At 43.1% G+C, this 26937-nt stretch overlaps 1 protein-coding gene across 1 annotated transcript in view; it reads left to right on the top strand.

The window, feature by feature from the left end:
• CDH13 (cadherin 13) overlaps nt 1–26937 on the top strand; it is a 751386-nt gene that overhangs the window by 203407 nt on the left and 521042 nt on the right. The gene's annotated exons all lie outside the window — the stretch shown is intronic.

Genomic DNA, 26937 nt, shown 5'->3' with positions numbered 1-26937 from the left:
AAATCTAGCATTCTTGAGTATCTTGACAATGAATCCAGTGTTCGCTGAAAATTATTTCCATACCTGAATGAATGTTTTTAGCTAGAATTAAAAATAGTCTGCAGGGATGTGAAATAGGAATTACATTACCAGGAGCAGCTAACAGGCAGCAGAATTGCAGGAGAAAAGATTAGTGGGACACTGAGACTCTCAGGAAAGGAAATGGTCATTAACACCTGTGGAATGAGGAGTTGAGCATCTACACGGGTAGATTACAGTGAGCCATGGAGTCAGCTGACAACCTCATTGCTGCCGGGATAGAAATGCTGCTGTCACTGCCAGGCAGTTCATTTTAATCTTTGGGTGAACCAGGAAACAAAAGTGTGGGGGGGGACTGCACTACTGTATCTGCCTCTGGTTCTGCATAGGTCTGTTTGCTGGATGGTGTATAAATGGTGTGTACAGTGTGAAGGAACTGAAAGTCCCTGGAGGAGTCTGGATATCAAGAGTCCCTGTAGACATATGGGGCACCTGCTCCAATGTGGTGGAATTACAATGCATTGGAGCAGACTCGATTAGCCGAGTCTGCTGGAGTGTGCTAATTAGCACGCTCCAGCAGCCTCGGCGTCTTGTGTATTCAGAATCCCCGCACTTCAAAATGGCAGTGGAGGCACTCAAACTGACGCTTGTTGAACAAGCTTTAGTTAAAACACCCCTGCTGCCATGTTGAAGCCCAGGATGCTGAGTACTTGAGAGGCGGCAGGTGCTTTAATTAGAGTGGCTCCCAAAAGCCACTCTAATTTAAGCACTCCACCATGAGAGCATGTACGAAGATGCCCCAAGGAACTGGTTAATATAAGTCAGGCCCCTAGGTCTGCTTTGTGGACATAGTACTGCTTGTCTGACAGGTTCTGGCTGATGGACTTGTTTGTCATGCGTCTACCCCTTCCCTGTCCTTTCTCCGAAATACCCTTCCCTGCTTCCATGGATGTAGAGACACAGGGTATAGCTCTAGAGCAGGGGTTCCTAACGTTTATGTGCCCAAGGGCGTGTTTGAATTTAAAAGAAAAACCAGCAGGCACCAATATGAATATTAAAGGTTAGAATTTAGATCAATCCGATCATCTCATCCATTACTTAAAATTGCATTAGATCCACAACTTCAAAATGCAGCTTCTCTTTACTTTGTATTCTTTTGAAGTTTTATCCATGGCATCCATGGGCACCACATTGGGAACTGCTGCTTTAGACTATATAGGTGCTACAGACCCCTGTGTCTGGATTCCCTCTGTTGTGCTACCCCATGCAGAGGTTCTGGACAATGTCCAGTATTAGACTTTACAAGGCCTTAAAGAAGGGTGGAGTGGGTTGGGGATTGCACTTCAACATCAGCTGAAGGACAGATATAAAATGTCACATCTTTATGGTTCTGAGTCATCACAGAAAAGTCAATAAGGGGCTTTCACCATTGCCTGATCATGAAGGGGCTGGGCTCTGGCCATGGAAAGGCACTGGAAAGGTATCAGAGAAGCACTGGTTTACATGCAGTTTGGTTTACGTGTAGTTACGTGCTTTAAGTCTATTGTTATTTTATGTATGGGAGTAAAGTAGCCAGGGCACCTACATACAGGGATATGTGCATCACCACCAAACGGACATTGACTGAACTGTTCCAATGCAAACCTTGACTCCCAAACAGCAGGTATTAAAGTGGTCTGTGAACAGAGTGTAGGCCAGGCCTCAGCTGGGTTTGGGGTACTGTCAAATAATCTTTTTATAAATTCAGCATGAAGTACTTCAATTTTCATGCAAGAGTGTAGAAATCATCCTTTCACTGAAAAGAAATCCTAACTAGTCCCTTAAACACTTTGCTTACTGTTTCGTGTCTTTGGGTCTTATAGGGTACAGGCCAGAGCAGATCCTAAATGAACTGTGGTGAATTATTCTGTGACTTGGTTTCCTTTTTAGGTGGTTACATCTGTAGGCAATTTCTTGCAGTTATACAGTGCCTTCAGTTTCAAAAGACTTGGCATGAACTACACGTATCGCACCTTTGCTGAGCTATCAGCATTTTACATAATGATTTAGTGAGCCGAATACCTTTGTGTGAATAACAACCATATTCTAAGGTGTACTTGGGTTAAATTCCAGCGGTATCGCAAGATGTGGAAGTAACCGCATCACTTTGTCCAAGGTGAACCTGTAATTTTAAAGATCAACCACTGGGGTTAGCTCATTTTGATAGCATAGTGTTACTTGCGTATTCTTTCCATTTTCTGCGATCCTAAAATAGTATACTGTTAAGACCCCAGAACACCCAATGAAACAGTCATCATTAGCAGTCCCTTGATAGGAAGGTGACAATCTTCTAGTAAATAGGGAAGTCATTGGTAAGTCCGTAGATAATTGAGGAAGCTGATCTAAGATCTGCATGTTTGACTGCAAATGAACGTGCAAACAATTCTTGGATTGAAGTTGAGACTCGTTCAATGGCAGTGTCATTGGAAGCCCAGGCTACTAGAGTAATTTGCTGTTTTAGCAGGCAGCCCTCTTTGTTAAATGCTGTTCCTGCCATAAGGATATGGACAGATGTGCAAACATCTAGAGCGTGGAAATCGAGGCGGGGGAGTGGTGGTAGCTGTTCTGCAATAAGTTTCTATGCCTGCCACTGTCCCACTGTGAATGTAAGTTAAGCCATTTTGTTTAATCCTGTGTATGGGAGAGGAACGGTTTATTTTTTAGTTCGTGAGATACAGGATTGGACGTGCAGAACGGTTCCCACAGAACACCTGTTATGCTGTAAGTGCCCCCATTATCCTCTTCACCTAGGTGCAATTTATTCATCTGTCTATAACAGATGGTTATGGTTTAGCCGCTCTTACTCATTTCTTTAAAACCTTTATCATCACGCTGTAGGACAGACAGACGGACACCATGATTTGCACGAGTAATAAGGTATCCTTCACGGCAGTCTTGGCTGGAATCTTTCCCAGTGGAAAGACCTAGCACAAAGCCAATGCAACACTTAGCTTCTTGCTTAAAGGTGAATTTCACTGGGAGGCAGTGACAGTCTTTCCCTGGAGGTTCTCTCACTTTTTCTACTTCTAGAGCTGGAAATCTATTCTTTATTTACTTTAAATTAATTCCAGGATAGATTTCCTTTCAGCACAGGTTTATTTTTTTGTGTTGACAATTACTTTAAAAGTGCTTTGTATGCATTTCCTGAAAGGTCTTCTAGGTAAGCAATAATGTACAACAGAGTGTGCATTCATAAATTCATATGCACCTATTTTAGATGTATAGCCTTGGCTAGAGCAGCGGTGATAAGATACCTTTCTACAATATGCCAAGCTAGCATGGCAGCTGATGGCACAAATAGAGCATCCTCTTTATTAGTACAGCTCTGCTGTTATCAAGCCAAACTCCCTATTTTTTTATTTTAATTGAGATATAAAATAATACAAGCATTGGCTTTGAACCCTTCCACAAAGCAAAATAGCAAAATTCACTTCACTAAAATGCAGAATTCTGTTAATTTTATGACCTTTGTGAAGATATGGCGATGATGGGAAAAACAATCTGATTTTTCTCTCCTCTCATGTGAGTAGAAACTGAAAGCATTAAAAAAAAAAAAAAAAAGGGACAAGCACATGGGGGAAGAACAGCTCTTCCCTTCTTTTTTTTCTAGCTGAGGAAGAGCGCACTCTCTTTTTTTTTTCTATTTTTTCCTTACATAGGTAAACTATACTGTCCCACAACTTCTAACCTCCGTCTAAGGGTCATGTTGCACATTATAATTAGGACATATTAACTGCACTTAAATTGTGGGTATTCATGCATTTGAGCAGTAAAACACCTAAGGGTCCAGGGTTGGACACAGGCATGGGCCAACTGGGTGGCTAACCAGGACCTGGACAGAAAGGGGGCCCCAAAATGGTAATTTTTATTATTATTATTATCATCATCTCGGGCAAAGGGGGGCCCAATACTAAAAGTTCTCCCAGGGCCCCCAGGATTCTAGGTCCAGTGCTGTAAGTGCCATTGTACCGTAGCAAAATTATGACTTCTCGTGGGAGGAATATCTCGAGATCGTATTAAGTAATGTCCGACTGCTCCACAGAGCATTGGTGATCGTGTAGGGGGTGCTACCGTTAGTGTCTGGGGGCTGTTCCGTAGTGGAGAACTGGGCACTGACAAGTGCTAACACTCATTGAGCACTGGGTTACAAATGTCCAGGTTTGTCCATTCAGTTCCCAGCAAGCCGACTTTGCGCCAACACATCAGCAAGTACACAAGAGTTTTTTGCGTTCAAAATTCACTTGAGCTTTGTGCATGAAAATGCTGCTGCTGATGCAGATGATAGTTCCAAAATCTTGCTCAGCTGAAAGCAAAGGTAAAAAGGCGCATTTGGTGTATATGCGTGCTTGCATCTGTACAGCAAAGTACCGCTGACAATCAGGCTCTAAATTATTGGTTTAATGTTGCACTTTAATAAAGTTTTGATCCCTTTCTGCACCTGTTGGTTATTATACTGAGGGGATTTAAATGCCTTTGTTGCTGAATTTGATGTAGGCCTCATCACAAAGTCAATGGAAAAAGTCCTATTGATTAAAGGGGATCAGGAACAGGACCATTATCTGTTTATAGCTCTCTTTCAAAGGTGAGTTAGTCTCTAAGGCCCCTATTTTCCAAAGCTAATAATCAGCCTTTTCCCTATTAAAAAATGAACAGAAATGGTACTTTTATGCACTTCAGCATTTTACTTTGTGTTTGGCAGTACTCTGTGATCAATGCACTTTAAACTTAAGCAGCTGCACTAAAAATAAAACTAGGAAGGGATGAAGACCCCTGAGTAGTTACTGGATCATTTTAGGCAGGTTGTACTTCTTTTTGCAAGAGCATGCTGACATTTTATGTTTTCCTGTGGCAATATGTTTTATGGGCTAATTGCCGTAGGCAGAGTAACATTAGCTGTTAGAATATTTGACTTTTTGTTTTCTTGCTCCACATTATGGTGTGTAGCATTGCACTCTCTCTTTTCAGAATCCTTGCTTTGTAAGAACTGAATGAAAGGATTTGTTCCCAAACAAGAAAAGCTTGGAATGGAAGGAATGAAAGTTAAAATAATAATACCATAATAAAAACCAGATTGATAGGATTTTTGTAGACTATGGAAGGCCAGGGAGTCTGTCTCCAGCCCTCAATAAGTTCAATGAAGATTTTTGTTCGATCAAGGACAGCAGGATTAGACCCTAAGGTTATTTCTCAGGCGATAAAAGTTTATTTTATTTCCTATTCTCTCTCTTAATAGCTGCTATTACTTTGAAACTATCCTGCTATTTTGCAGTCAATAAAAAGGCCAAAAAGGAACCTTTTCTGCAAACTGTACAAACTGTAGCACGAACTAAAGCCACTAGGTAAAATGGAAGCTCCAGATGCCCTGTGTTTCCCCAGCATGCTAGTACTTGGCCCAAATACATGCAAATAAGAGCTGGAGGCAACCTCTTAATGTGGCTAATGTTTAAAAGCACCAACCGTGTTTTGTTAATCAGCTTATTATGGATTTTTTTCTTTACTGTTTTAGAATGATTAAAGTAATAGAACAATAGGAATTGTAGGGGCTCAGCAGCTTCTTTGCACTGATTTTCATAGTGTTGAAGGGGACTTTGCTGTTACAAAGGAACTGTGTCAGAGCAGGACTGTGGATATAGCCAAGCTGATAGTTACCCTTGCTCTTGGGCATATGGGCTTTGATCTCCAGGCAGGCAAACAGCTCTTCCTCCACCCCATTGTTTCCTCTAAAATACGACACTATGTGGTTATGTAAGTCCACACTGTGCTTGATGTATGTGAGGTGCTAGGAGTTGTGGGGTCATATCTCAAATGCCCCCAGTGGCATAAAGAGCAGAACACTTTTGAGCCCATAGAGCATTGTGGAAAACCTTTTGCCTTAATGCCGCTAAGGTTGAAAGCTATGCTGGTACTGGCCACTGGTATCCTGTGGTGGGCAAGTGCATCGATCTGTATTTTGTGTTTGTAACGTTGGGTAGGAGCATAGAACTGTTGCAGATGCTTCTGCTTTTGGCCTGATTCTGAACTGGGGAATTCGTTTGCAGAGATGTTGAAAGACCTTTCCTGAATTGCACAAATGTGTAAGGACAATGACACCTGGAAACCCTGCTGTTTCTGGTGGTGGTACAAGCAATAGCGGGAAGATCAATAGTGGGTCCAGAACCGCCTCATGAGGAACCAGATCTTCTTGGACCCATGCATGCACAGGTCACAATTGAGGGATTTCATACTGGTACATAAAAAGATTGCCATTGCTGCCTAGGCACGGGGTACCCTCCGATTTCATAGCCACCAGATTTGATACTGACAAGCCGATTGTGGTGTCGACTGATGTGGAATATCGAGATAGCGTTATGAAGGTAACTTACCTGTGGTTTGCCAACATCAGAAACTGCCTGAACGAGCTTCAGTTAAAGTGGTTCTAAACTGTGTTGAAGCAGTTGAAAGGACCCACAACCCATAGGTTTTTCTCCATAAAGAAATCTGTTAATGTTACTAAGGGCCTTGTTACACATGAATTGTAGGTCACTCCTGGAGTTCTTGACCCCTGGATTGTCTATACATTACGACCTAGCTTTAAACACTCTTTACACAGCTTAAAGATACGCAGTTCTAGCCTAGATTTATCTCTGATCCGTGTTATACAGCTCATGTTACACTAACATGTAGTCACTTTAGGCTACGTATTGATTTGAACACCTCCCCCTTTCCCCCCATTGACCTGGATCAGGCTCTCCCCAGCACCCCAGATCCCTGCTCACTGCCCCAATATCCTCCTGCTTACTTGTGTTTGCCTAGTGTGAGCAGACAAGGAAGGGTTAATTTTCCCGCTTAGCTGCCACCACCACTGCTCCTGTCTGGGCTCAGCACTGGTGTGGGCTGGACAGGTAAACTAACCCTTCCCTGCCTGCTTACTCGAGATGAACAGCATTGGCAGCCACAAGTAAGTGGTTGGGGAAGCTGGTGGGAACCCTGAGGGGCAAGGGGGAGCCCCAGGGATGGGGGCAACTAGGAGCCTCAGGGGAAGGGGATTATTATCTTTCAGTCCTCCAGGTCCCTGCTGGCCTCCGCATGTGACTGCTCCAGACTCAAGCTTTCGCTAACACCAATCACACTTTGAGAAGCTCATGGTGTAACTTGTAACAAGGTCTGAATATTGTAGCACTATGAGTATTACTCGCTGGTTCTGCAGGGTTTGGTGGACCACTGGGACAAGTTAATGAACAGTAGTGGGGGGGGCCACTGGCAAGAATGAACAGCAAGAGGTAATTAGCCATGTTAGTCAGGTAAAAGGCAGGGTACATTTGCACCTTATAAAGGAACTAAATGAGATTTATATAGAGCACAAGATGTTGTGAACTCAAGTTCACTTCATCAGATGCTGTGAAAGGACAGCATAAAAATAAGAAACCATTGATCCTCCATATCATGGTATATAAACTAGAGGTCTGTTGCTAGTGAGTGTACTACTTCATGCTGAAACACCACGGAGCATCTTGTCGGAAGTACCAGGGATATAAAGTACTTGCTGTTTTTATTGCTTTAAAACGTCTGGGGTGAGAGGCCTACTAATCTGCATGGGGTATTTTGCGCCTGATTAATTTTATGGATTGCATGTGGGCAGGGTTGCTTTTACTTGCCAAAGTCAATATCAGTTTTAATGAAACTCTGTGCACTTGCTAGTTTAAGGACATAGGGTGCCATGTTATTGGCTTGTGTAGATGGCTTGCTGTTTTATGATATACTTCAATAACACCTATTGGTAGAGCAGTTGCTTACCATTTCCTTCCAATTGGACAGACAACAAGTACTCGCATATCAAACTTTACTGAACCTGCACATACCTGGAAATAGAAGTGCAGTCAGACGAGCTCACCACTAATGATGAGTACTTTTCTTTTCTTTCCTTCCCCTTTACCCCTATTTTCTTTCCCCTTCCCTTCATGTTGCTCTTTGAAACACCACAGTTTGAACTAAAACAAGTTAAATGCAACTTTGCGAAGTGAGTGGATTCACCGATAGCAGCAATCTCTGCTACCTGAGTTACTCTACTTTCCCCAGCCCTCATCCCCTTCCTCTTCCACCTTTTCTTATACAGGCCTTTTTACTTGCAATCTCTTATACTGGCATAAGGACACCTTGAAGGTTGTGGCAGCACATTGGAAAGAGAGAGTGGAGAGACCTTAATCCTTAGGCTTGCTTACGCAGTTGGAGAAAGACGTACATTGTAAGAGGCTTGGGCACTTGGACTGTGCGGCACAGGAGTTTGCTCAGCGGTCTGTAAAGGCATGCCCTGCATTTATATCACAGGTGCTTGAACTTGCTTGTTACCATTCTGGGCAAACACACTGTGAATTTCTGGGGTTCTTCCTTCTCTATTATTTCCCCCCTCCCCCATGTAAACTCCAAGTTTTTCTGCTCCCATTCCTCCTGTGCCAGCAGCAACTCCCTAACTTCCATGCCTCTCCTTTGGAGCTCTGTGATCTCATCATCTATCTCACCCCTTTTTTTTCTTTTCTCCCCGAAGCAGCATCTGAGCCTTCAGGCTCTAGAGTGGGATGGCTGGTCCTTCACATCTAGGAAGGGAAAGAGAGAGGCAGCATATTATTTTTGCTGTTATTTTAGACATGGAAGAAATGAATCGTGTCCCCCTATTTGCTGCAAGGCCACTGTTTGTCCCTAGTATGGTTTTAGGTACATTGGCTTTTATCCTTTTTAATCTTGGCTGTTTGGAGGTTGCAAGTAAAAATATAGCAAGATAACTGATTGCATGGTCAAGTCCCTCCCCCATTCCCTGTTTACAGGAATAGATTGATGATCTTTCAGTGGGCAGCATGGTTTTGGCAATGGCACAGCGTTTGGAGGAGGGGGAAAGTGATATGAGGCCTCCTTTTCTAGCCAGACTACACTGGCTTTTTTTTTCAGGCTTGTTAACCAACCAAAGATTAATATTTTGGAGGTCATGAAAAAGAGGAGTAACCTTTCAGGCCAGGAATTAATTTAATTCCAAATGAAATTGTCTAGCCTAGGGTAGGATTGGTTGGTGGTGATTGACTTCTGCTTTATCCACCTACAAGTTCAAAAAGTGGATGAGATTGGATTCAAGGTCAGTTAAAGGGTTCCCATAATACATGCAAAAAAAAAAATCTTTAGGAATCTAGCAACTACAGCAAAATAATAAAAAAAAAAAAAAAAAAAAAAAAAGGGAGGGACCCTTTGGACCAGCAAAAGTTGCCTTAGCAAGCAGTCTAACTGAAGAGAATCCCGCTGCATGACCAGTTGCCATGCCCTGAGATGCTGCAGTCATCCGAGATGCTGACTATGAGACCCTCTTCCTCTCTGAAACAAGGGTCCCTTCTCTTTTAGAGCAAGAGAATTATGGTAGATCCAACCCTTCCTGTTGAGCTGTAGTGGGCCATGGTTGCCAAGTTGCGTAATTTTCTGTGAAAATCCCATCCTGAAGTATTTTTTCCTTGAGAGGTGGAAGGAGTAGAGGTGTTACATGCAACCAATGTACCCAGGGCAGTCCTTTCCATCCCCCTTCCTCACCTCAGCCTTCTGACTTCCCCATCATTAGTGGTGAGCTCGTCTGACTGCACTTCTATTTCCAGGTATGTGCAGGTTCAGTAAAGTTTGATATGCAAGTACTTGTTGTCTGTCCAATTGGAAGGAAATGGTAAGCGACAGCTCTACCAATAGGCATCCTGGAACTTGTAGTTCTGTAGAGCAGCAGTAGAGCTTACTGCTGGCAGGAACTTTCACCCCATTTTTTGCTGCCAAAGCCCATGTTAGTAAAGGGAAAAAAATGTTGATTTCAGCAGCGAAAAATGGGGTTAAGTCTCCCCCTAGCAGTAATGGATTCCACTGCTGCTCTACAGAACGGTGATTCCCAGAATGCCTTGCACTCCCCAACACACCCTGACTATGCCAGTTGCTTCCTGCAGCCAGGAAGTGCAGGTGGAAGGAGGGTGAGGTGCCCTCCTCCCATTCTTCGGGCTCCCCACTCCTAAGGCAGCACACGTGCCCTTCTTGCCTACCCCACATTATGCTACCGGGGGGTGGAGAGAGAATCCCCAAAGACCCCACAAATCTCAAGGTCTTACTCTATTGCTTTAATTGGGGTAGAATATGGTTCCAGTTGGGGGTAAGGGCAATACAGTGGTAGGCACGGCGAAAGTAGTACATTTCTCCCAGGAGTTTACAATCTAGCGTTGTCATATTGTCACCTAATTTGCTGCCGGGCTGCTTCTCCCTCCAGCTGCATTAATCATTCCTCTTTCCTTCCAGAGCATAGGCATGCCATGCTTATGACTCGAGCACAGTAAATATTCTGTTAAGACTTGTGGACACGATGTTGTTGCAGGGAGCAAATGCTCCAAGGAGCAATTCTGAGGAGTCAGGAAGGCTAAAGGGGGACGACTGTAGGGTAGGAGGGAGTAATCTGGAAAAAAAAGAGCTGAAATGGAAAGCAGGAGTGATGTGCAAGTTGGTGGAATTCTTTTCCTCATTGTGTTTAGAGTGAGAACACATGTTACATTAGTACGAATGGAGAGCAAATAGATAACTTTTTAGGGTTGACTCCTGTGTGGTGTGGTGCCTGCGTGATTTTTCTTACCCACTGGAAGCTCCAGAAGCTCCTCTGCGAGCCCTCATTGCACAGGATGGGGAAACCACCCTGAGGTTAGCTCCTTGCACCCTGGGCATCTGGGTAATGGTGCTTAGAGGATGTAAGGAATGTGCCCTGCTGGCTGTCCAGCCGATAAGTAACAAACAGCTCTCTAGTTCAGAGGGAACTGGTGCATGGAGGCAGTTCAAGGTCACACGCGAGGCAGAATAAGTCAAACCTGCCAACCAGCTGTGTCTCAGTAACACTCGCCCTCCCTCTGGCTATCTCTGTCCTGCAGAGCATCCCTCTGCTCTGTCTTCAATGCAGCAAGGCTCTTTAACACCTGCTTAACTTTCAGCATGCACATAGGCACTCTTGAAATCTCTGGCACTAATTACATGCTTAAAATAAGGCTGTGTTTGAGTGCTTTACTGCAGGAGGAGCCTCTTCTTTAGGGGTCTTTGCTGTAGCAGGGGCCTCATTCTGTCCTCTTTTGCATTCGCAGTTGAGCCTTTTTTAGATGCATCAGGTCCCCCCTGTTCCTCTCTTTCTGCTTCAAAACGAAGAGATTGCTTTTTCAGGCATCTCTTTGCTTCTCCTTCTAAAGACTACTCAACCATCTTGCAAGAAAGGGAAATACTATTAAAGCAGTCCATATGAACAATACTGTGTTAAATGGAGCCATCAAGATCAGTGCAAATATAGAGTCATGAAGTTAGCATTTATATTTCTTTCCTGGATAACTCAGTTGAGCTCATGATAGCAGAATGCAGCTGCTAATTGACAGCTCCGATTCGGCTTCCTTTGTTGCGGAATCACGTGATAAATGTGGAAACACGTTGTTCCTCGCTTTTCTTTGTAATCTAAGATTGAAATCAACAAGAGTTGTTTGCTCCTTTCCGTTACCATTAATTAGCTGGATTTATAGACCCTTTTAGGAGTGTTCTTTAAGTACAGAATTAGCTCTCTTCTTCCAGATTTTACTAGCACAGGATCCCTTGTTGACACTGTTACATAAAGGCAGAGAGCCAATGCACCTTGAGCATTGTAAGTTAACAGCATAACTACGTTGCTGGAAGATGAGCACCATAGGGTTATTTGAAATTCAAGCAACTTAGCATGTGCAACACCAGCACTTAAAATAGGGAGAAGAAAAAAAGCTTCTTGTTTAAAATGAATTATTATTAAGACTTACAAACACTTATGGCCCAGATTCTCAGAATCGCATGCGTTCGTAGACGGGTGTGCAGTTCCCAAGAGTGTATTTGCAGTTGTGGTAAATAAGGACATAAATCACCAATTAGATAGCTAACTGTTCATTTGTGACGGCTGTTTGCAGGGGGAAGGAGGGGAGAAGGTGCTGTGCAGTTGCCAACATTGCTTATGAGTATTAGGACTCTGCTCTGAGGCCCATTAAATTCAGTGGAAGTCTGTCCTTTGACTTGGTGGGAGCTGTAATTTGTACGGGGAAAAATGCCCGTGGAAATTTCTGAGCATGCATCCTGAGCAGTTACAAATCCGATGCATGGTTTCATTGTTCCTTGCAATGTCATTCTTTCCCACATTTGCTAATGGAACCATTGAAAGCAAAGATCTTTAAAAAAAAAAAAAACAAAATTAGCCATCATTTTTGCAGCCACTGATAATCCAAGCATGTTTGATTCATGTTTAGACATTCAAGCACTGGTCCAGTTGTTTTGTGGTTCTCACCAAGTGACAAGACAGATCTGTGACTACCAGTCTGTCTGACCACAAATTCATGGAAACTGTTTACTCAGAATACATTATTTCTTAAGTGTGAGCACAAGTTTCAAGTGAAATGGTATTTATTGAAAATGGGATCTTTGCAAAATGCGTTATGTATAGTATTATGCGTTGTGTGCGTATAGTGCATTAGGCATAGTCTTATGCGTTGCACCCTATCGAGCCGTTTGTGATTGTGAAATACGTGGTATTATATAGCTGTTTATTTAGTGACAGATCACAGAGAGGCTACTGTATATACTAGCTCTAATAAATGCTAAATTTCCTCATTCCTTGAAGAGATTTTATAGTCTTGAAAGTGGTTTAACTAGGAGAAAAGAGGGAAAAAGAATCACAAAAGATGACTTCCTGTGGAAATATTCAGAACTGTTGAAGTACGGTGCACGCTGTTTTAGAAATGTGCAGTGAGTTTCTTCTCCGGACACCTGTATATCACAATAAAAGCATAACGATAACAGCTTGCTCCTGTATCTTCTGATTCATAGCCTCTTTGCATTTACCCAAGCAAAATGAACACCATATGATATGAAAGCACGTCAAGAAGAGCAAACGTGCTGATGTCTGTACATGGAAATCTAGTCACACAAAAACTCACTGCTCTTAAAGGGGTGCCCCATGATCACGGAGCTCAGTGCTGAATTGGGTTGCTGCTGCCAGCTCTTTGAGCTTGAATTATTATTTCATGTTATTTTAAGGCAGGTGTGAATGTACTGCAGGTTGAGTCTTGATATGCTCTGGGAGGTAGATGAGTGCAGTTGTAAGCAACTCCGGATAAGAACATGAGTTTCATGAAAGTTAAGGACCACACGTTCGGAAAGAACAGCCACAGGTTGGGTGGCCAAGATGCGGTAAGTGGGAGGAAATCCTGGCTTTGCTGAAATCCGTATCCTGCTCATCATGCCAGGATATCACTTCTAGTGTCTCAAGCGAGGCATCCAGACACGCTTTTGACCATCTGGTCTTTAGCGACTTACCCAGAGTCAAAGGGCTGCACGTTCTGCCCGTGGATCTTGCAGACTGCATTTATGTCTGCTGTGGAGGCTGGTGGCAACCCCTAGTTGTGGCGCTGGCTGCAGATTCAGGACCTCACTGTAACCACATTGCACAAAGCACAGTTAAAAATAATGGCCCAAGTCGCATTAAACCAATACAATCAAATAGCAAGTTTCTCTGCTTCAGTTTAGCATTTTGTTAATTAGAGCCATTTTAATGCTAATTTCAGTAGCATTGGAGGAAAAGTTTAAACTGATTATGACTGAGGTGATCCCCTGCTCTGTTTCAATTCTGAGTGCGAGAGGTTCACTCCTAGTTTCACGATCTGCTGCCATTGTGCGTGTTTTACTGGATGCATTTCAGTATCGTCGCCAATAGAGGTAGCTCTTGCAGATGAGTATTGCCTCTCTGGAAGAGCTCTCTGCATCTTCACACCAGGTGTCAGATCATTACCTCATCGCACCCCTCAACTCGGTAAACTGCAGAATGAGAAAACTGGCATGAAATGATACGGTAAAAATGAAAATGGGAACGTCAAACAAGATATTTTGTTTCGACTATGAATTGTTTCGAAAACCGTGTGTTCCTGGCCAATTTTCTCTGATTCTATGGCGGTTCTGAAGACATACCTAGACCAAGCCTTGGCTGGGATGATGTAGTTGGGGCTGGTCCTGCTTGGAGCAGGGGTTGGACTAGATGTGACCTCCAGAGCTCCCTTCCCACCCTCATTTCTCTTATGATTCTATGAAAAAAATATGAACTCATTTTTCAATCTAATGGGATCCAAATGTGGGGCCTGCAGTTGCCAATTCAAGGGGTGAAGTGCTAACACTTATTACCGTCTAGAGTTTGAAGTTACAAGTTTCCTTATTTCAATTATGAATAATGTACTTTCAGGTTTGTATGGACTGTGGGTAACTTGGGGATTAGAAAACCTGATGGCCCTCAAACATGGCACTGTTAAGAGATGTGTAAATACAAATTATCCCAATGCTTTTCAGAAATGGGCCTTGAGCTCATCAGCCTTTTGTCTGCCGTCCCTGGCTGTTTGAAGCACAGAGTGCTATCGTTTGTGAAGCATGTGCTTGTGAATTTTGGGAAATGGAATTTGGATTAATCCAGGATTATTTTGATCCCATCCCTCTTTGCATTTTGGGGACATATGTGCAATACTGATGTGTGTGCATAAAGAAAACGGCTTATTTTCTTTGTACTGTCAATAGCATCGACAAGCATTTATCTAAGTAAACACACAGCAGAATGATTAAGCAAGGGCGAAGCTGAATGTATGAGATACAAATTAATTTTAGCATCGTTCATAATCTGTACACCATAGAAAATACAAAATGTTTAGCACGGGGGAAATGTACCAAGCTATGTAAAAAATGTCAAAATGAGATATGGGAAATTAGTTGTTATGTAATGAGTTTTGGATGGAAGCCACAGTTTCAATCAGTAAAATCATTAACAAGGAGATTTTCTTACACTCGAATGATGCACTACAGCCAAAGGAGACTATCATCTCACATATACTTCCATAGCACCTTGTGCAATGAGGCTCCGTTCTCATTGAGGCCTTTGGGCAAAACAATTACATCGGGCCTGTTTTGGTCATAGGATAGCCAGGAATGATTATTCTTATTTTGTGGGGAAAATAGAGACATAGATTCTCCGGTTAACAGAAAGAGGCACCGACAAAGGTGGTAACAGAACTCAGATCTGTTGAAGCGTAACTTTCTGAACCAACCAACCAAATGAAATGGCTAACGTGCACTTTTTAGCAGTGATCATTAAGGCAGAGATATGCTGGAGAAGCTAAGCCACAAAAAGAACTTTAAAACCTCTTATAATGGCGTCTAATTAAATGGCACAATTATTTTCTGTTTTATTGTATAGTTAGTTAATGTTGTGTTAGAACTGTACTGAACATTGTGCACCATTTATACCCAAGTGATAAGTTGCTAAAAAAGAAGGGTGGTAAAGCTCCTTTGTATACTACTCGTCATTAAAAAGAGCATCCTATATCTATTTCCAGTATGCGTAGTTTATTAGGGAAAAAATTACCAGCAACAACAATATAAAATAATACAGAAGAAAGGTTAAAGTAATTCTCAAAGAACAGGGCAAGCTTCCATATTTATAGTTTTGTAAACATAACGTTAATCAGATGGAAAGTGTTCAGCAAAATACAAAACTGTTATGGGCTCTAGTTCAGAGAAATATACTTAGCAAAATATATCTTGCTTCCATACTTCAAAAGACAGAGCAAAGCTGCAGAACCTGTGGGAAAATCAATTTTCTGCAGCGTCAGTGGCTTGCACAGACTCACAGTGCAGAGCCTAGATTTTTTTGATTTTTTTAATTTAACTGATTTATTTCTGGTCCTCTACTCCAAAATCTATGCTGCAAAAGCATTTGAGTTGATCCTCCAAAGTACTGTTGAAATAATCACGGAAAAGCTTGACGTCCGTGGAGAAAAATGGCATCAAACAATGCTGGAGGCATATTTTCCCTCCCTTTTAGCTTTACACATTATGGGATAAATTTCACAAGGCAGGGAGCAAGTTACTGAGAGTCTTTTTACCCTTCTTCCCCCATTTCAAGTCCCTCGCCCCCCCGCTTTTGTAAACAAATACTGTAGTTCTTCATTATATCGCATGATACTAGGTAGGTGGCCAGCTGACACACTGCTGGGTTGCTACATTAGGAAGTAGAGCTAGTTCCCCAGTTCATTAGTGTGTATGCTGCTGCTTGTAGCAAATACTAATTAGCAGTCAGTTGGGACTTGATCAAATACGCATTGAACTCAATAGAAAGGCTTCCATTGACTCCAGTGAACATTGGATCAGGCCCTTGGTACACACATTGATCCTGGACAGAGGAGTGGCAAATTATGCACCCAGTACCTTTTTTAAATTATGGATTCCTGCTCTGTGCTAACAAGTTTCCTGGAGCAGATAGATTTGCCGTCTCTGTTCTCTGTTCTTCTTTGATGTTCTGGTCAGGGCAGGATTGGGCTTGGTGACAACAGTGAAGTCATTAAGAATAGGGGACACATGTTTTTAATAGCATCTGTAACCAGTTCTGTAGAAGCAAACACTAATGTAGTTTTAAACTAATCTGGAGATTAAATTGATGCTTCACTGACACTTTTTCTCTGCACCCTTGTAGAGACATGCACTGCCTGCAAAACTTGAGTTCCAGAAACTATCTGAACGCAATACATAATCTGTCTCTCGTATTTCATGCGCTGGTGTTTACTTATTTGGATCTTTTCAATTGAGTGCCTTCTCCATTATTTCCAGAGTTTATTGTTCTGAATAAAAGGGAATACATTACAGTAAGCAGCACAGTTTTACTGGTTTACAAGTGTTGTTTAACCCTGCGAAGGGAGATCAGGATCCGAATGGAAAATGCATTACTGCTAGAGTGAGGAGACTCCGTTACAGACTTCCTTATCCAAGGAAGCTCTTCTGAAAAATTGGGGAGGAATGTACTTTGGACATTTTGAGGGAATATTGAACCGCAACGTGCCAACCTGCCTGTCTGTTTGCTGTTCAATTATGTCTGTTTAATCCAGCAGCATTGAAGTCATGCATCGTTGACGGAGTTTAGAGAATGGCCAGGAGGTTCTGGGGGGGTGCATGAAAGGAAGCAACATCTAAAATAAAATGTTGATCTGGATGAGATTTTTCCCAAATGTGTATTTGGCCCGAGTTTGTAAACAGCCTCCCTGAGACTCGCAGATATTTTGAGTGAACCTAGCCCATGTTTTGGATGAACCCCAGGAGCAGTTCAACATTTCAGACTTAAATCATTTCATCTGGGTCTGTTTTTTTTCATGTGAGCCCAGAACACAACCGGTGAAGCTGAGGAGTATCTGTGAGCTGGAAATGATAAAATAACAAAGAAACAATAGAGACCCACATTAAAGTAGCCAAATTTTGTGCTACTTTTTAATAATGCACTGTGCAAACTGTAATCGGGACTCATAGTAAAGATGATATCTTTCATTAGACCAACAAGATTTTTGGAAAAAAAAAATCTTTTTATGGCAAGCTTTCAGGCACAAACGCCCTTCCTCAGGCACTGGAGAAAAGACTGTAAAAGTTCTCCTGGGTAGAAATGAAAGTTCATATTTCATAGGATTTCACAGAGGAGTCAATAGATGGAAAACTCCTCTGGACATGCAGTTCACAGCTGGTCTGGAGCCTCTCACCTCCTGCGAGGACCTGTGATGATGCAAATTACCTTGAAACAAAGGCAGGAGCAGGATCTCGGGTTTCAGGTGTCACAGTTGCTTCCTGCTTGGGAAAATATGAAAATTTCATTTTAAAAAATTGGCTACAATTCAATGTCTTCCATGTGTCAGGTATCCAGGTTGTAGCCGTACGGGTCTAGAGGAACTGGTCTTGTTAGTCTAATAAAAGATATTGTCTGTACTACGAGTCCTGATCGCCTTTTCCTCTAGACCCATACAGCTACAACCTGGATACCTGTGGAAACTGTGACACTTATTAACTTTGCTTCCTTTAACTGGTACCATTTCCTGATGGGTAAAGAACAGCTGAGTCTTTTCTGGGTGCTTCACCCTGGTGGTATTTGACTGTGCCTCTACATGGGGTGAATGTGCCTGGGACGAGAAAATTCTTCTCAGCAGTGTTTTCCTGCTCCGTACGTGCTTCCTAGGCATCCTCATCTTGAAGCTAAGAGAAATGATGGGGACCGACTGCCACTCCAGTTCCTCTTGCTGCCCTTGGTCTGAGACAGAGCACCACCACCCACACTGGCGCTCAGTTTGCTTGGCTTCTTCTTGTTGCTTTCGTGTAAGAGGTTTTTAGTTATTTAGAATATATTCCGCATTAAGATACATATAGGAGCATGAGGACTTTGGTCTGCCTTCTTAATTATTTCTGCTCCTACCACCTCTGCCTCTTCTTGTTTCTCCCTTATCAAAGCAGGAAGCTTCTTATTCCTAAATCTCCAGACTTCAGGAGCCGTTTGTTTTGCAAGTGCTTCTTTCTCGTAAATGGTCACCGCGGTACGTCTTTATTGTTTAGCAGAAACTTGCGTCTCTCTAAAGTGTTGCATCTGTTTGGCATTTTCTTTGAAGAACAGAAGAGTGCAGATAAGACTGAGGTTGTTATTGATGGATTAAGTCAGATCCTCCCATGCCCTTTTTCCCCCACCATGTCACAGTCTAGCAGTCTTGGGACTTCTTTTCACCTTGATTTTTGTCAGTTTTAGGCCCCTACTCTCTCAAGCTTTCCATGGAGTTTGGGGTCTTATGGGGGAAAAAGTGGTAAAGGATGGGCTAAAACACTTGGGAAGGAAAAGAAGGATGCATTCACTTGAAAATCCTCTATAAGAGAGGTTGGCTTTCCCTGTTCTGCTCTAAGTCTGATGAGCCCCTCCATCAGGCACTTTCTTGTCTAAATGTAACCCTGTGCAATACTCTAGGGCATTGGTTTGCAACTTTTTTTTCTCCCAGGACCCATTTGGAAACATCAGTGGCTGGTCCTGACCCAGTTCCCCTCACTCGTGACCCTTCATGTGTGGGGCATGGGGGGAGGAGGGTAGGGGGTATGGGGAGAAGGGGGGCGGTGTGGGGGGGGATGGGGGTCCACCAAGCAGCCCCTCACAGGCTGGAACTCTGCCAGCCTGCAAGGCGAAAGCCAGTGTTTCCCACGTTTTTCTCCTTTAAAGGAGAATCCTTTTTTAAAGTTTGTTCGTGATTCTTTTGATATATTCTTGTGACGCACTTTTGGTTGGTGACTCACAGGTTGAGAAACATGGCTCCTGGGTACTGTAGCCAAGAGAATGGGCATTCTTCATTTCATGTAAGGGCGTCGCATCAGCTTATCTGTGCATTAGATATAAAGTATACCGTGACGGGCAATCACACATCACCATTTACTCCCTTACTGGTTCAAAGAAACAGCAGGTTTGTCTTCTGCAGCATTGACTTGTTCTGTGGGGCTGGTTGATTTAGTAGTTGTTAGTCAGCCACCTGGTGATAATTCATCAATGGGGTCCTCCATCTGGGGTTGTGTTTGCAACCAGGAAGAGCAGGAAACGTCAGATTTTTGCTCTAGGTCAGAAGTATGGTTCTTTAGGAGAAACCGTCCTGATTCAGTCGTCAGGTTAAGTAGCCTGTGCACTTCCACCAAATCAATTCCTGCCAAGAGTCCTGTGAAAAACCAAGCCAGACAGAGCAGCAGTTACCTCCGTAGTCTGACTTGACAAACATAGTTCTGATTTCTATAGCTCCTGCAGTAGATACCATGTTAAATGTGCTAATAAGCAGATACGCTTCTCTATTGTAAAGCTATGCTTAAATTAACATGGATGTTGCAAAGAAAATCAGCAAAACAAATTCTAGTGTAGACCTGTCCTGAGAAATGAATTTTGAACTGTGTACTTTGCTGTAATATTTGAAATGTACTCCAAGTTGGCAGGTTGCATCCAGTTATGGAACCAAACCAATGCCCCCTAGAAAACTGGCATAGCCGTTGTTGAAATTTGAATATTCACAACCAAATTATGGTTACTTAAGTAGGGAGAGACATTCACAATTTACAGCCAGGAATGTAATGGTCTGCTTGTGAATAAAATAAAATCGCAAAGTCCAATAAATATATGATTTATTCCAAATGACTTGCTCCAGTCCAGTGTTTTCTAAGAATGTTTTATGTCACTTTTTATTTGAATGCCAGTGGAGAGAGAACGCTAAAATAGTTACTTTGGTATTAGAAAAACAGTTATGTGAATATGTGAAACCGCTGGTTCTATGACAAAATGTACAAAAGGATCTTAGCATTGGTCATGCAGTAACTGCAGTTGAAAAAATGTGTAGCAATTATGAGAAATGTTAGATGTTGTGTACAACAGTAAGTTATACACAGTTCATTCCAAAATGGTTCTGGGTAACATTTAAAATTTACTGAGGAGGGGATATCTGAAAAGAGAGATCCCCAATTCCTTTCTGTGACTTTGGGACATGTGATATTATTTTAATAAGAAGGGAACAGATTTACGTGGTGCTATTGCCCTTATTTCCACAGAATATAACCATGAAGTCAGCCTAAAGTAGTAACTCTGGCAAATAGTTCCCCTGGTCTACATGACAAAGCATTTCAAGGTGTGGACATGTAACAAATTTACACATTTATAAAAGCCATTGGTGTATGTGGCCTTTACATTACTTCAAAATAAAGTAATTAAGACACTCTCCTCCAGACCCAAAGTTCTCTAGAGCAGGGCTGTCAAACTGGCAGCCCATGGGCTGTACCCGAGGAGTTAATTTGCATGCCCTGGTCCTAACACTGCTTCCCTTTTACTCTCTGGTTGCTGCTGTTGGAAAACTCGGGTTCTCCTTCCCTCTCCCACCTTCCATTGCCTGCCCCCACCCCTGAGGGTGTGGCCTCTGAGGGCATCCTTGCCCAGAGGGCTCAGGAGGACCCAGGGACTTTGTGTGGCATTCGTGCCACGTAATGGGGTAGAACTCACCCATCATGCAGCGGTGTTAGGGTTGGCCAACAAGGTGGAACTACATTGTTTGTTTGTCTGAGCGCAAAGAGGTTGTACGCGGCATGGCATGTCCATGCATCAGGGCCGCAGGGTGCGCTAAAGCTTGTGCAGTGGTTCAGGAGCTGTGCGGTAGCTGGGGTGGGGAACCTGTGTGCTGTAGGATGTTGCAAAGAAAATCAGCAAAACAAATTCTAGCGTAGACCTGTCCTGAGAAATGAATTTTGAACCGTGTACTTTACTGTAATATTTGAAATGTACTCCAGGTTGGCAGGTTGCATCCAGTTATGGAACAAAACCAATGCTCCCTAGAAAACTGGCATAGCCGTTGTTGAAATTTGAATATTCACAGCCTACGTGCTGTAGCCATAAGATACATGGCCTGCAGCTCCGAGCCGCTTAGAAGGTGAACAGCCTAGCTTTACAGCGCTACAGCTGGATAGTTAAGCTTTTCTCCTGAGAGATGGAAGTTAAAACCACCACAAGCAGAGGAGAGAATTGAAGTCAGATCTCCCACATTCTGGGTGAACTGTGGACACTCTAGGGGGCAGGGCTAGGATCTAGAATGACCCAGAAAGACTGGAAAAATGGTCCCACAATCAACCAGATGAAATTGAACAAGGACAAGTGCAAAATCCTGCACTTGGCATGGAATAATTGCATACGCAGATACAGGCTGGGGAATGATTGGCTCAAGTGAAGTACTACAGAGAAGGACTTGGGGATTACAGTGCACCATAAGCTGAACGTGGGCTAAAAGTGTGCTCTTGTTGGAAAAAAAAGGCCAATAGCATACTGGCTTGTACAAATGAGTGTGTCGCCTGCAAATCAAGAGAAGTGATTCGTCCACTCTATTCAGCACTGTTGAGGCCTCACCTGGAGTACTCTGTCTGGTAGGCCCCAAACTTCAAGAAGGATGTGGGCAGATTGGAAAGAGTCCTGCAAGGAGGAAAAATAATAATTAGAGGCCTGGGAAACGGGACTTACGAGGAAAGGCTGAAAGAACCAGGGTTATTTAGTCTGGAAAGGAGAAAACTGAGGTGGGGGTTGATAACAGTCCTCAAATACCTGAAGGACGATTATAGAGAGGATGGAGAAGGTCTCTTCTTTGTGGCCAAAGGGGACAGGATTAGAACCGATAGCCTCAATAACTGTAGCGGAGGAAATTTAGGTTGGAAATTAGGAGGAACTTTGAGGGTGATCAAGCACTGAAACACTGCCTAGAGAAGGTGTGGCATCTCCATCCCTGCAAATTTTCAAGAGTAGGTTAAGACGTACACTTGGCTAGAATGGTTTAGTTAGAGATGATCCTGCTTTAAGTAGGTGGCTGGAGCAGGTGACTTCCTGTAGTCCCTTCCCATCCTACTTTCCTACAATCCTGCAAACTATTAAAGATCCTATGAACCCCTGCTAATGATGAAGCCACCTTTTTCCCTTGGCATTTTGCAGATTTAGCACTAAAGAGTTTCTGGTGGGGAGCGGGGATTATTCAGTGAATTTAGGTCAAATTTGAAAATTGTTTTGGGATGTGTGAACCAGGATTTTCAGGTTACTTTACTATACTCTGACAAAGCTTTGCCCAGTTTTACTAACCAAGATCAGACTATTCAAGCTGATCTTTTGTTAACATCTTTACATAGAGAAATACTTTTTAATGGACTGGAAAATTAGTCATAACAAAGAATTCTGTACTGTTTTTTCTTTTTTTAGAAACTGTAGCTGCCTTTGGGGATGGTTAGATTGAGGGAGCAGTTTGGCAATCCTGATTTTTTAATTTTTTTTTTATTTTTATTTTTTCCCATGGAATATCTTAAAACATCTTCTGACTCATCAAGCCTGGGAAAAAATTGTTCATGGGTTTTCTGTTTAAAGAAGGCTTCTTCCTTTCATGTACTGCTGGCTAATTTGTGTTCCTGTCCTGAGTACTTGTGCTGAAATGTTGAAATATTTCAAGTTTCAAACTTAAAAAAATAAGACACCTTAATGCATTTTAATCCTTTCAGTTAACCAGACTGGGGGGGGCCAACACATTTTTAATTACTGGAATCCTGAAGTGTCCAAATTCCCTGTTTGTATGGATCATGCTGGCATCTGTGGATTTGAAATGGCTGTTTCTGACTGTAGAAGAGCCCTGGCTGAACAGCTCCTCTGGGGTGTGGCCCAAGTGCTGTTTGCTCCACAGGTCTGCTTTCCCCTTGTTTCTATAGTTTGCCTACCATGACTTGGTGTTACTGAAGGAAGTTATCAGGACGTGGTACCTACTACCTTGGGGTTCACTAGGACAGGGTGGGTCCTGACTGGTGCATGTCTTCTGTGCGGCTCCACCCCTGCTACACTGCATCCCTTCCCTCTTGGGTGTTATTGGTGATCAGTCTGGGCATCTAATTCCATTGAGTGTCCAGCTTCGCTTATTCGGTGCACATGTCCACAACGGAGAAAAGCAAATGCACAACTGTAACTTAGGTAATCTTGATTGTTCCTGATTCAGGCTTCTCGTCGGCCTTCCAGTACACTTCAGTTGTTGCTCCTGAGGTGAGTGGCTCGTCCGAGCTGATTCTTCCCCTTTTTATGAGTCGGGTCCAATTGGGCTGGCCCTTGAAATACAGCGGGGCCACTGGGTGATGAATCACCATGTGGTCCTTATGTGTACGTGACTTTCATCTGGAGGGTGACGGTCAGAGTTTCTCCTGTAGAGATGGTGAGTCGTCAGTCTTAGCTCTATATCCAGCGTTCTGGTGAGGAGACGTGGCATAGGCCAGCGCCAGCTGGGGCTAAGCTGGATTCTTATTTGCATCTACGTGCCCTGCGCTCACTGCCAGGTGTTACATGCCTCAACTGGGCTCGGTTGTTAGCTCCTGCACCTGTGACTCCTGGGCTCTGGGTGGCATTGTGCACGTGTGTTGCCTGTCTGCTTGACTGGTCGTGCTCTGTGATTGTGTGGGACGTGGGCTCTGGCTTCCACTTTGCTCCAGGCAAGGGGCCAACAGTGCGTCCACTCCCTGCCAGCTGCATGTCCCACCCCAGGAGCAGAAAAGTGGTGGGGGGCTCTGGCATTCCTCAGGCTCGCTGTTTTCCTACCCGACTGGCTGTGAGCCTGTGCCCGTGGAGCACTCCAGTGGTCATTGCACCATTAGGTACAGGGCTTGGCTGGGTTGCTGCTACATTGACTCAAAGTGCTAATTGAGTACCCCGATCTGGGATTTGAAAACAGAGTTTCTGCTATGGCTTCTGTGGCAATATCTATCTTTCATAGTTCCTGGTATACATCTTTTAAACAAGTCATCTGACTTTTTAGTATTAATAGCCAAAAAATGTTTCTAAACTATTCTTGGAACCATTTCACTAGAAATAAAAAAAATTGACTTCTCCTGTCTAAGTAGACAACATAATAAATTTAGCTTGCCTGTGCCTATAGTAAGCACTGCTGTGTCTCAAAGTGACAGTACTATAGCACTGCCTAGTGTCAAGCAGTGTTCTCAGGAGCTAATTAATTTTTCCAGCCTATCTCTGCCAATGCATATCAGATGCCCTTGCAGTCCAAGGCTTTGTCGTGAGCACAGTGACAGTTGAGTCAAAATAACTTGTGTGGGCTAACTTCTTTTTACACACAGCAGTCAGATGTGCATAAGGGACTCCTGTCACTTGTAGCCTAAAGTCGTATGATCCAATGGACAGAATGTAGGACAAGTGGCAGGATACCTAGGCTTGTTTCTGGCTGTGCCACTGACTTGCTGAAGACCTTGAAGAAGCTACTTAAATCACTGTGCCTAAAATACCCTATAAAGTTGGGATTAAAATATTTGTGAAAATGCTTAATAATGTTTAGTTGCTTATCTCTTATTGAAGCTTAAACTTCTTGAAGTGAGAGTCTAATGCTGTAACTTCATATATTACCTAGCATGCCCTATGGGATAGTTGTCTCCAATGGATCTCTCCCATGTTGAAAATGCAGGGTGACAGCAATGGAGCCAATGGCAACATGGCAAATGAGTTGGCAATATTGCAATGGGATGAGACCTTCAAGAATGGAGGGAAGTTTTATGACTGATACGTACATACTGTGGGCCAGTTGATCAGAGTTTACTACAGATCTTCTGCCCAAAATAGACTAGTCATCTGCGCACCTTTCAATGAATGTGAGCAGTTTTGATCAGAATAATCCCTCCAATGAAATGAATGAATCTACATCATGCATGAATGGATTCCTATTCCTGTTTTCTTTTAACCTATGGATTTTTCAGAAATAGTTTCAATATTGAGGTTGGATAAAATAGTAAGGCGAGGGACAGAAATTGCACATAAATTGGTTTAAGTGATCAGAAACTGGTTTCAGCCTGTAACAGAACAGAAGTTCAGTGCACCTAAACCAGTTTGTTTATGGCTGAAACTGGTTTAAGATGAACCTGGTTGAACGTAATATCAGACTTACCTGATTTCGGTCAAACCAGTTTATGACACTTCTGTCCCATACCCCATCACGGTTCAAGTTAAATTAGAAACCCCCCACCATCCCAGTATGTTCTGTAGCCCTGTGCTGGGCTGTGCTGTCTGGCTTCAGAGAGCAGGGGTGGCCCCACCCCTCTGCTCTTTAGCCGGAGCCATGAGGGCTGGCTTACTCACCTCCCACCCAGGCAAATTCCAGCTGGGGACAGGGAGAAGGGTTAAACTCCCCTTCCCCCGAGTACGTAACTACCCTGCCCTGGTAAACTTACTGCTGGCTGTGACTGTGAACTACAAATCCCAGAGGCACCTGGAAGCAGGAAGAGGAAGTTATGAGCAAACTTGCAGAGTCCTGCTGATGCGATCATGGACTGCAAATCCCAGCAACCTCGGGGGCAACAGGAAGAGGGGAAGCAGACACACAGCCAAGCTGTGTTTAATGTTCACTTCAGAGAGAGAACTATTCTTGTTCAAGCTTTTATGACAATGACACTACCTTTTCCTCCACCCACCCCCTCCTCAGCCTACCAGCCCCCTCCTCATGCCTAGGCTCTGACCTGGTCACGCCTCCTTTGCTGGAGTGGGGGGGAGGGGGAAGCCTTGGAGGGCTTCCCTCTTCCCCTTCTTTTGACAGTGGCTGGCAGGCATGCTGTAGCACCTCTTGGCTTCTGGCTTGAGCCACTGCAAGCTTGTGGCTGCATTTTCTGAATTAAAAGTGAATGTCTGTTTGTTTGCTTATTGGTTCACTCTCGCTGCTTAGACTAAACTGCAAAGAATGAATCGATTCAGCCTTGAGCTTTTTGACTGTCTATACTTAGCTTAAGCTAAATGGCCTGCACAACTTGTGTTAACTCTGCATGTATTTGGTTCTGTGGGCTGTACAGTAATGAGCACTGGCCAGCGCGCTGCCTTGTCTGCTTAATTTCAACACAAATAGGAATGGGCCATGAGATACATGTGCAGAAATGTGATTCTATTTCAGTAGAGTCATCTTGCAGTCCTGTTGGATAGGTGCTGGGCTATTTAAAACCTGATTTTATTTTTACTTTATGCTACTTGTTACAAATTCTAGTTTGCTCTTAAACACTCCTGGTAAACAATCGGATCAGTCTCATTGTGAGGTGTTTAAGATGGTATACAGCAAGACAGATCTTTTCTCATTTGAACCATTGCCAAAGTGGTGGTGGACAAACCACACTGATTTTATAGTGAAGTAGCATTTTCCAGGTTTGTGCAGCTGTCATTTTGTATTCAGCATCACCTTGTATACATGTTCTTTATATGCATTGTATGATTCTTATTTTTCTTGGGAGCTGTAAGAAAGTGTGTAATATTTCTGTATCCTCATTTTCCTCGAATTGCTGTCAGTTTCTGAGTGTGACCCATCTGTTAATGGGTGAACTGCAGCTCTCTGCTCCAGAGTAAACAGAAGATACTGCAGCTGGAAAGCTACAGCCTGCCGAAGAATTGAACAAAGTTGAATTAGTTGTAGTCATCATCACAACTTAAGCTACCTAGTTAACTTGCTTATTAGAAAGAGGAGGAAGAATGTACAA

The sequence above is a fragment of the Crocodylus siamensis genome, chromosome 9 (assembly GCF_052110815.1).
Source record: "Crocodylus siamensis isolate JL-2025a chromosome 9, ASM5211081v1, whole genome shotgun sequence".
NCBI classification, from domain to species: Eukaryota; Metazoa; Chordata; order Crocodylia; family Crocodylidae; genus Crocodylus; species Crocodylus siamensis.
This window is presented reverse-complemented; position numbering and strand designations above follow the sequence as displayed.